The sequence below is a fragment of the Ranitomeya imitator genome, chromosome 6 (assembly GCF_032444005.1).
Source record: "Ranitomeya imitator isolate aRanImi1 chromosome 6, aRanImi1.pri, whole genome shotgun sequence".
NCBI lineage: Eukaryota > Metazoa > Chordata > Amphibia > Anura > Dendrobatidae > Ranitomeya > Ranitomeya imitator.
The window spans coordinates 213561042-213571416 of record NC_091287.1 but is presented as its reverse complement, the minus strand read 5'-3'; positions in this window follow the sequence as shown (position 1 = coordinate 213571416).

Here is a 10375-nt window from a genome sequence, read left to right as displayed (position 1 = left end):
GCTTTCTATGGCCCACTGAGTGAGAGATGGCACACACAGGAGTAAGGAGTGGCACACAAGCCCTGAGGCCAATATTTTTCTCCCACTGATTGATGTTGTGATTTTTTCTGGTAGATTTTGGAACCCAAATCAAGCAAAAAAATAAATAGGCTTTCTATGGCCCACTGAGTGAGAGATGACACAGACAGAGATGGCACTCTAGCAGAAATGTCAATCTTAATCTCCCACCAAAAAAAAAAAAAAAAAAAAAAAAGGAACTGTCCTTCAATTACTATCTCCCTGCAGTAATCTCAGCCAGGTATGGCAGGCAGCAATAAGGAGTGGACTGATGCACAAATTAAATAAAAAGTGTGGACAAACAAACAAGATAGCTGTGCAGAAAGGAAGGAACAAGAGGATTTGTGCTTTGAAAAAAGCAGTTGGTTTGCACAGCGGCGTACACACAGCAATGCAGCTATCAGGGAGCCTTCTAGGGCAGCCCAATGAGCTACAGCGCTGAGGAAAAAAAAAAAAAAAGGAGCTTCCACTGTCCCTGCACACCGAAGGTGGTGTTGGGCAGTGGAAATCGCTACAGCACAAGCGGTTTTGTGGTTAATGGACCCTGCCTAACGCTATCCCTGCTTCTGACGAAGCGGCAGCAACCTCTCCCTAAGCTCAGATCAGCAGCAGTAACATGGCGGTCGGCGGGAACTCCCCTTTATAGCCCCTGTGACGCCGCAGACAGCAAGCCAATCACTGCAATGCCCTTCTCTAAGATGGTGGGGACCAGGACCTATGTCATCACGCTGCCCACACTCTGCGTTTACCTTCATTGGCTGAGAAATGGCGCTTTTCGCGTCATTGAAACGCGACTTTGGCGCGAAAGTCGTGTACCGCATGGCCGACCACGCACAGGGGTCGGATCGGGTTTCATGAAACTCGACTTCGCCAAAAGTCGGCGACTTTTGAAAATGTTCGACCCGTTTCGCTCAACCCTAGTAGTTAGTCCAGGCTTGCAAATGCATGGTGGTTAAATGTCTATGCATGCAACTTGTATTGAGACTTTTCAGATTCTGTCCTCTGCTTAAGGTAGTTGAACATTTTTGACAGATGACTTTGCGCTGATCAATTGGATGTTGTTTAAAAAAATGCCAGACTGCACTCTTTCTAGCATCGGATACCTTTTCAGGCATTGCAGACTGAGCTTTAACCGGATGGCCACGCTGTCCTCCAACAGGTTTTAGCTTTGCCACGCGTTTTGGGCAAGATACGGGCCCAGCAGATGGAACCTGTTGCGATGTTGATGCCTGCTGCGGCCCCTCCTCCTCCGCTTCAGAACTGCTGCCGCCTGCACCCTGTTCCCCCAATGGCTGCCAATGGGGGTCAAGAACTGGGTCATCTATTACCTCTTCTTGTAGCTCGTGTGCAACTTCGTCTGTGTCACCGTGGCGGTCGGTGGTATAGCGTTCGTGATGGGGCAACATAGTCTCATCAGGGTCTGATTCTTGATCAGCACCCTGCGATGGCAATGTTGTGGTCTGAGTCAAAGGACCAGGATAGTAGTCTGGCTGTGGCTGTGCATCAGTGCACTCCATGTCAGATTCAACTTGTAATGGGCATGGACTGTTAACTGCTTCACTTTCTAAGCCAGGGACGGTATGTGTAAAGAGCTCCATGGAGTAACCCATTGTGTCGCCTGCTGCATTCTTCTCTGTTGTTGTTTTTGCTGAAGAGGACAAGGAAGCGACTTGTCCCTGACCGTGAACATCCACTAACGACGCGCTGCTTTGACATTTACCAGTTTCACGAGAGGAGGCAAAAGAGCTAGAGGCTGAGTCAGCAAGATAAGCCAAAACTTGCTCTTGCTGCTCCGGCTTTAAAGGCGGTTTTCCTACTCCCAGAAAAGGGAGCGTTCGAGGCCTTGTGTAGCCAGACGACGAACCTGGCTCCACAGCTCCAGACTTAGGTGCAATATTTTTTTTCCCACGACCAGCTGATGCTCCACCACTACCACTACCCTCATTACCAGCTGACAATGAACGCCCCCGGCCACGACCTCTTCCACCAGACTTCCTCATTGTTTTAAAAACGTTAACAAACGAACGGTATTTGTTGCTGTCACACAACTTACACGGTGAGCTATAACTTCAGTATGATTTAGCTACCCCTTTACAGGTGGGTGAGACCACAACGAAAATCAGCCACAATGTTACACACTCTGTTGTTGTTGGCAACAAATGAGATGGCACACACGCAGGACTGTCACTGAAGCGCAAATGTAAATATTTATCTCCCACTGATTTGTGTTTGTTTTTTTTAAAAGGGAGACTTCAGAAAAAAAAAAAATTAAAAAAAAATTATTTTTTACAGAAGAATTTATAAAACAAATAAAATGAAATGATTGTTTCAGGGAGAATTTAGGAAAAAAAAAAAAAAAAAAAGGCTTTGTAGGGCCCACTGAGTGAGAGAGGACGCACACAGGAGTCAGGAGTGGCACACAAGCCCAGAGGCCAATATTAATCTCCCACCGATTGATTTAGTTATTTTTTTTGGTAGATTTTGGAACCCAAATCAAGCAAAAAAATTAATAGGCTTTCTATGGCCCACAATTGGGGAGAGAGAGAGAGATGGCACACCCAGGAGTCAAGACTGGCACACAAGCAGAAGGGGCAATATGAATCTCCCACAGATTTTTTTTTTTTTTTTTTTTTTCAGGGAGACTTGAGAGAAAAAAAAATACCAAAAAAATGATTTTTTTCAGGAATAATTTAGAAACCAAAGAAAATAAAATGATTGTTTCAGGGAGAATTTAGAAAACAAATAAAACAAAAAATAGGCTTTCTAGGGCCCACTGAGTGACAGATGACGCACACAGGAGTCAGGAGTGGCACACAAGCCCAGAGGCCAATATTAATCTCCCACTGATTGATTTAGTGATTTTTTTTCAGGTAGATTTTGGAACCCAAATCAAGCAAAAAAATTAATAGGCTTTCTATGGCCCACAATTGGGGAGAGAGAGAGAGAGATGGCACACCCAGGAGTCAAGACTGGCACACAAGCAGAAGGGGCAATATGAATCTCCCACAGATTTTTTTTTTTTTTTCAGGGAGACTTGAGAGAAAAAAAATACAAAAAAAATGATTTTTTTCAGGAATAATTTAGAAACCAAAGAAAATAAAATGATTGTTTCAGGGAGAATTTAGAAAACAAATAAAACAAAAAATAGGCTTTCTAGGGCCCACTGAGTGACAGATGACGCACACAGGAGTCAGGAGTGGCACACAAGCCCAGAGGCCAATATTAATCTCCCACTGATTGATTTAGTGATTTTTTTCAGGTAGATTTTGGAACCCAAATCAAGCAAAAAAATTAATAGGCTTTCTATGGCCCACAATTGGGGAGAGAGAGAGAGATGGCACACCCAGGAGTCAAGACTGGCACACAAGCAGAAGGGGCAATATGAATCTCCCACAGATTTTTTTATTTTTATTTTTTTCAGGGAGACTTGAGAGAAAAAAAAATACAAAAAAAATGATTTTTTTCAGGAATAATTTAGAAACCAAAGAAAATAAAATGATTGTTTCAGGGAGAATTTAGAAAACAAATAAAACAAAAAATAGGCTTTCTAGGGCCCACTGAGTGACAGATGATGCACACAGGAGTCAGGAGTGGCACACAAGCCCAGAGGCCAATATTAATCTCCCACTGATTGATTTAGTGATTTTTTTCGGTAGATTTTGGAACACAAATCAAGCAAAAAAATTAATAGGCTTTCTATGGCCCACAATTGGGGAGAGAGAGAGAGATGGCACACCCAGGAGTCAAGACTGGCACACAAGCAGAAGGGGCAATATGAATCTCCCACAGATTTTTTTTTTTTTTTTTTTTTTTCAGGGAGACTTGAGAGAAAAAAAAATACCAAAAAAATGATTTTTTTTCAGGAATAATTTAGAAACCAAAGAAAATAAAATGATTGTTTCAGGGAGAATTTAGAAAACAAATAAAACAAAAAATAGGCTTTCTAGGGCCCACTGAGTGACAGATGACGCACACAGGAGTCAGGAGTGGCACACAAGCCCAGAGGCCAATATTAATCTCCCATTTTTTTTTTTTTCCAGTGAAAATTTATAAACCCAATAAAAAAAATAATAATAAATAGGCTTTCTATGGCCCACTATCTGAGAGAGAGAGATGGCATGCTTAGGACTGGCACACAAGCCCAAAGCCCAATATTAATCTCCCACTGATTGATTTAATGATTTTTTCAGGTAGAATTTAGAACCCAAATCAAGCAAAAAAATTAATAGGCTTTCTATGGCCCACTGAGTGAGAGATGGCACACACAGGAGTAAGGAGTGGCACACAAGCCCTGAGGCCTATATTTTTCTCCCACTGATTGATTGATTGATTTTTTCAGGTAGAATTAGGAACCCAAATCAACCCAAAAAATAAATAGGCTTTCTATGGCCCACTATTTGTGAGAGAGATGGCACGCTCAGGACTGGCACACAAGCCTAGAGGCCAATATTAATCTCCCACTTTTTTTTTTTTTCCAGGGAAAATTTATAAACCCAATAAAAAAAATAATAATAAATAGGCTTTCTATGGCCCACTATCTGAGAGAGAGAGATGGCACGCTTAGGACTGGCACACAAGCCCAAAGGCCAAGACTAATCTCCCACTGATTGATTGATTGATTTTTTCAGGTAGAATTATGAACCCAAATCAACCAAAAAAATAAATAGGCTTTCTATGGCCCACTATTTGTGAGAGAGATGGCACGCTCAGGACTGGCACACAAACCCAGAGGCCAATATTAATCTCCCACTTTTTTTTTTTTTCCAGGGAAAATTTATAAACCCAATAAAATAATAAAAAAATAGGCTTTCTATGGCCCACTATCTGAGAGAGAGAGAGATGGCACGCTTAGGACTGGCACACAAGCCCAAAGGCCAATATTAATCTCCCACTGATTGATTTATTGATTTTTTCAGGTAGAATTTAGAACCCAAATCAAGCAAAAAAATTAATAGGCTTTCTATGGCCCACTGAGTGAGAGATGGCACACACAGGAGTAAGGAGTGGCACACAAGCCCTGAGGCCAATATTTTTCTCCCACTGATTGATGTTGTGATTTTTTCTGGTAGATTTTGGAACCCAAATCAAGCAAAAAAATAAATAGGCTTTCTATGGCCCACTGAGTGAGAGATGACACAGACAGAGATGGCACTCTAGCAGAAATGTCAATCTTAATCTCCCACCAAAAAAAAAAAAAAAAAAAAAAGGAACTGTCCTTCAATTACTATCTCCCTGCAGTAATCTCAGCCAGGTATGGCAGGCAGCAATAAGGAGTGGACTGATGCACAAATTAAATAAAAAGTGTGGACAAACAAACAAGATAGCTGTGCAGAAAGGAAGGAACAAGAGGATTTGTGCTTTGAAAAAAGCAGTTGGTTTGCACAGCGGCGTACACACAGCAATGCAGCTATCAGGGAGCCTTCTAGGGCAGCCCAATGAGCTACAGCGCTGAGGAAAAAAAAAAAAAAAGGAGCTTCCACTGTCCCTGCACACCGAAGGTGGTGTTGGGCAGTGGAAATCGCTACAGCACAAGCGGTTTTGTGGTTAATGGACCCTGCCTAACGCTATCCCTGCTTCTGACGAAGCGGCAGCAACCTCTCCCTAAGCTCAGATCAGCAGCAGTAACATGGCGGTCGGCGGGAACTCCCCTTTATAGCCCCTGTGACGCCGCAGACAGCAAGCCAATCACTGCAATGCCCTTCTCTAAGATGGTGGGGACCAGGACCTATGTCATCACGCTGCCCACACTCTGCGTTTACCTTCATTGGCTGAGAAATGGCGCTTTTCGCGTCATTGAAACGCGACTTTGGCGCGAAAGTCGCGTACCGCATGGCCGACCACGCACAGGGGTCGGATCGGGTTTCATGAAACTCGACTTCGCCAAAAGTCGGCGACTTTTGAAAATGTTCGACCCGTTTCGCTCAACCCTACTACAGACGTTTCGTCAAGAACTTCTCTGACATCGTCTCGCCCATCACCCGGTTGACACAGAAGAAGACAGCATTAATTTAGTCCCTTCAAGCCCAAGAAGCATTCTCTCGGCTCAAGACCAAGTTCACATCAGCACCAGTACTGATCCACCCTGACCCGGAACTTGCCTTCATTATTGAAGTAGATGCCTCAAACTGTGCCATCGGGGCTATACTGTCCCAAAGAACAGGTGAGAAAAATTGACTTCATCCTTGTGCTTTTCCTTCCAAGCGACTGTCTCCTGCCGAAAAAAACTACGATGTAGGAAATAAAAATGTGAAGACACAAAAGCGCACAGAGAGGTCAAAAAATACTCTGTTGTAAAAGAGTCACAGTAAATAAGCAAGTGCTAGTCAAAAAATGAAAAAATACAGGATATTTAGCTAATACTTTTTTTTGCAAAAAAAAGTATGTTAAGCTGCTCCACCAATCGCCAAGGTATACCCATAATAGAGCAGTCCTATCTAATGTATATAATCCCTATCTGATGTATTTAAAAACCTGATCATCTGTATAGTACCTGTATGAGCAGGGTTCAGAGAGAAAATATCCATATAGAACATGCAGGATGGAACAGCTACAATGCAAATGACCCACAGAGGAGTGGTGGACTCCCCAGTCTTGTAGAAACAAGAGAACAATTATAAAACCAAAAACACATAGGCTACTTGCACAGTGAACAAGTCTGTAGAAACCTGTTCACACCACCAAAGAACTCTGAACCCTGATCATACAGCTTAACATACTTTTTTTTTGCAAAAAAACGTATTAACTAAATACCCTGTATTTTTTCATTTTTTGACTAGCACTTGCTTATTTACTGTGACTTTTTTACAACAGAGTATTTTTTGACCTCTCTGTGTGCTTTTGTGTCTTCAAGTTCTTTGGTGGTTTCTACAGACTTGTTCACTGTGCAAGTAGCCCATGTGTTTTTGGTGATGTAGGAAATAAAGAATTACTTTCTATCATTGCCACCTTCAAGACATCTTCTGCAAGGAGCTTCACAGCCGTCCGTTGTCCTCACGGATCACCGCAACCTTGAGTTCATCAGGTCAGCAAGATGCCTGACCCCACGGTAGGCCCGCTGGAGTCTTTTCCTTAATCAATTCAATCTTACAATCGCTTATAGACCAGGTTCTCGCAATGGAAAAGCAGATGCTCTATCCCAGATGTACTCTACTGACGCTGTTCCAGATGCTCAACCTAAGACCATACTTTCTGATTGCAATTTTGTAATTGTCATTACTAACCAAGATTTGTTGCAGGTCATCAAAGAAGCTTACAACTCTGATCTTTTCCTGTCTCAGCCATCTGATGAGGTAAGCCTTCTTTTTAGGAAAGGAGTTTGGACCCGGGAACGGCGCCTCTACATTCCTGAAGCCATAAGGTTAAGAGTGTTGAGATTGGTTCATGACTCTAAGGTTGCAGGGCACAGAGGAATTCAGAAGACTCAAGAATTCTTATCTCACTTCTTCTGGTGGCCAGGTTTTCGGAAGGATGTTCAGAAATACGTTTCATCTTGTGAGGTATGTGCCAAATTCAAGGTCCCACGTGCCTCCCCTACTGGTCTGTTACAGCCTTTGTTGGTTCCGTCTCGCCCGTGGGGATCGATTTCTATGGACTTTATTGTAGAACTGCCCCTCTCCGAGGGAAAGAGTACGATTTTGGTGGTGGTCGATCGCCTGACCAAGGCGGCCCATTTCATCCCTTGTTCCGGTTTACCGTCTGCGAAGGACACTGCTGACCTAATTATCTAGAACATCTTTCGTCTGCACGGGATTTCGGATGAAGTTGTTTCGGACCTTGGAGTTCAATTTACTTCAAAGTTTTGGTGAAGCTTTTGTTTGGCATTAGGCATAGGAGTTAACTTATCTTCTGTTTTTCACCCACAGTCCAACGGGCAGACAGAACGTACCAATCAAACACTGGAGCAATACCTTCGCTGCTACGTTTGCCATTTGCAAGATGATTGGGTAAGGCTACTCCCATTGATTGAATTTTCTTATAACAACTCCCAGAGTGCCTCCACCAAGCAATCTCCATTCTACGCTAACCTGGGATATCACCCTAGCATTCTTCCCAGATTACCGGTAGATACATCTTTACCAGCAGTTGCCGACAGGATCTCTTCACTTCAACAGAACCTTGAACTTCTGAAAGAGACTTTGGGTTCCGCACAAGATAGGTACAAGAATGCAGCTGACAGATTTCGCAAACCAGCACCAACATTTAAGGTAGGAGATTTAGTCTGGTTATCTACAAAGAATTTAAAGATTAAGATCCCTTCCCCTAAGTTGGGACAGAAGTACATCTGTCCTTATAGGATCAGTAGTCTGGTAGGTGCTGTTGCATGTCGCTTAAAACTCCCAAGAACAATGAAGATACATCCTGTCTTACATACTTCCCTACTAAAGGCTGTAGTACCAAATCCTTTTCCAGGACATTCATCTCCTCCTCCTGATCCCGTTCTTGATGGTCAAGAGCAGTTCAGTTCATCGTTGAGAAGATTCTGGATTCAAGAATCTACAGAAATCGATTGCAGTATTTGATTAAATGGCAAGGCTATTCTTCAGAGGAGAATTCCTGGGAACCCGTGGATAATATTAACGCCTCCCGACTGATTGAGCAGTTCCATCAAAGGTACCCTGGCAAACCTGGTTTGGGGTCGTCCGGAGGCCATTCTTGAGGTGGGAGTAATGTCAGTATCTAGTCCTGGAATCTGTTTCTCTTGCCCTTAGACTTGCCCTTAGTTAATATGGATCTTGATGTTTCACATCGGCCATCTTGCTTCCTGCCAAAGCTGTATATAAAGCCAGCACCTGTTCTGTTTCATTGCTTGTGTATTATGTTTTGGACCTTGTTCCTCTGCAGTCCCAAGCCTAGACTTACGATCCCTGTTGGTCCTTTCCTAACGGCGGAGTCCTCTGCCAACCTGCACGTCTGGATCCCTGCCTGCTGACCAAGTGATTGCTGAACACCTGACTTCAGAAACCTCTGCCTGACCACACCTGTCGTGAAGTAAGAACTCGAGCCAGCTAGTGTGCTCCTCTGCTCTGCAAGAAACTGAGTCTTGTGCACTCATTGCTCAGTGACTTTGCATGCTGTGTCGCAGAGTATCAGCTCTGCTATTACCTTTTATCAGATTGACTGAACATTTATCTGGACTTATATGCTATATTGCATTCAGATCACAAATACAATATTGCTTGTTCAAACCACTGTGTCTGCAGTCTCTTTGACCTAGCCACTGGTGTCCAGTTGTATCCACTAGTATCGTGACACCTTGCTCTTTACTCCACCCAGAACATGCACTTCACTGAGTTCTGGACTCTAACTGAAACACGGAAAGAAATCGGCAATGCAAGCCTATGAGAAAAATTTGACAGCATTCGATTGGCATCCATGTTCTGTCAGTTTTTCACTGTCTGATAAGAGAAGGTGGGCATACTTTTCTTCACAGTGAAATAAACTGATGAAACTCTCACCAAACTCTGATGAAGAGCTGATGAAACTATGATGAAAATCACTGATGATTTTTTTTAATGACTAATTAGAATTAATTAGCTGCCTCTTCACACAGAAAATGGTGAGATTATATGAGTGGGAATTACAGCAGATAGACTCATGTGACATTAGCCACGTTACTTAGTAGAGGACAAGGGCTCACCTTGTTTTGACCTTTTAACCCATGTCCGTATGAAAAAAAAAAAAAAAAATTCTGAGCCTAAGATGAAATTTTCCCTTTCAAGTCTAAGGGCAAAAACAAACAAAATCGTAAAAAAATCAGATCCTATACGGATCAACTGCGTAGCATCAAATTTTTGTGAACACGTTTCCATTATTATGCCGGGGTCACACTTGCGTGTGCAATGTGAGAAACTCTCACAAGTCTCTCGCATCAATACCCGGCATTGCTACCGGCTCTCAGGAATGGAGTGTTCAGCTGCATAGAAATACATGCAGCCACACGCTCGTTTCCTGAGTGCAGGCGGCAGTGCCCGGGTATTGATGCGAGAGACTCGTGCGAGTTTATCACATTGCACTCGCATGTGTGACCCCGGCCTTAAGCTAACAAACTGTATTTGTTCATGTACACTTGAAACTGTTGATGCATAAAATCGGATGCCGCATGAATATTACATAGATGCAAAAAACGGACCATGGATGCCTGATGGATGACAATATTTATGAAAGTCATCTGAGTTTTCTGGATGAAACTCGCATAATTTTCCATATTCTCATCTGATCCCAGGGTAATGCTAATAAACCCAGGGTAATGTATTTATTTCATTTCTGCGCGTTTTTCTTCTGTGTGTCCAATTTTGCCATCATTGTATCATCTTTTTTT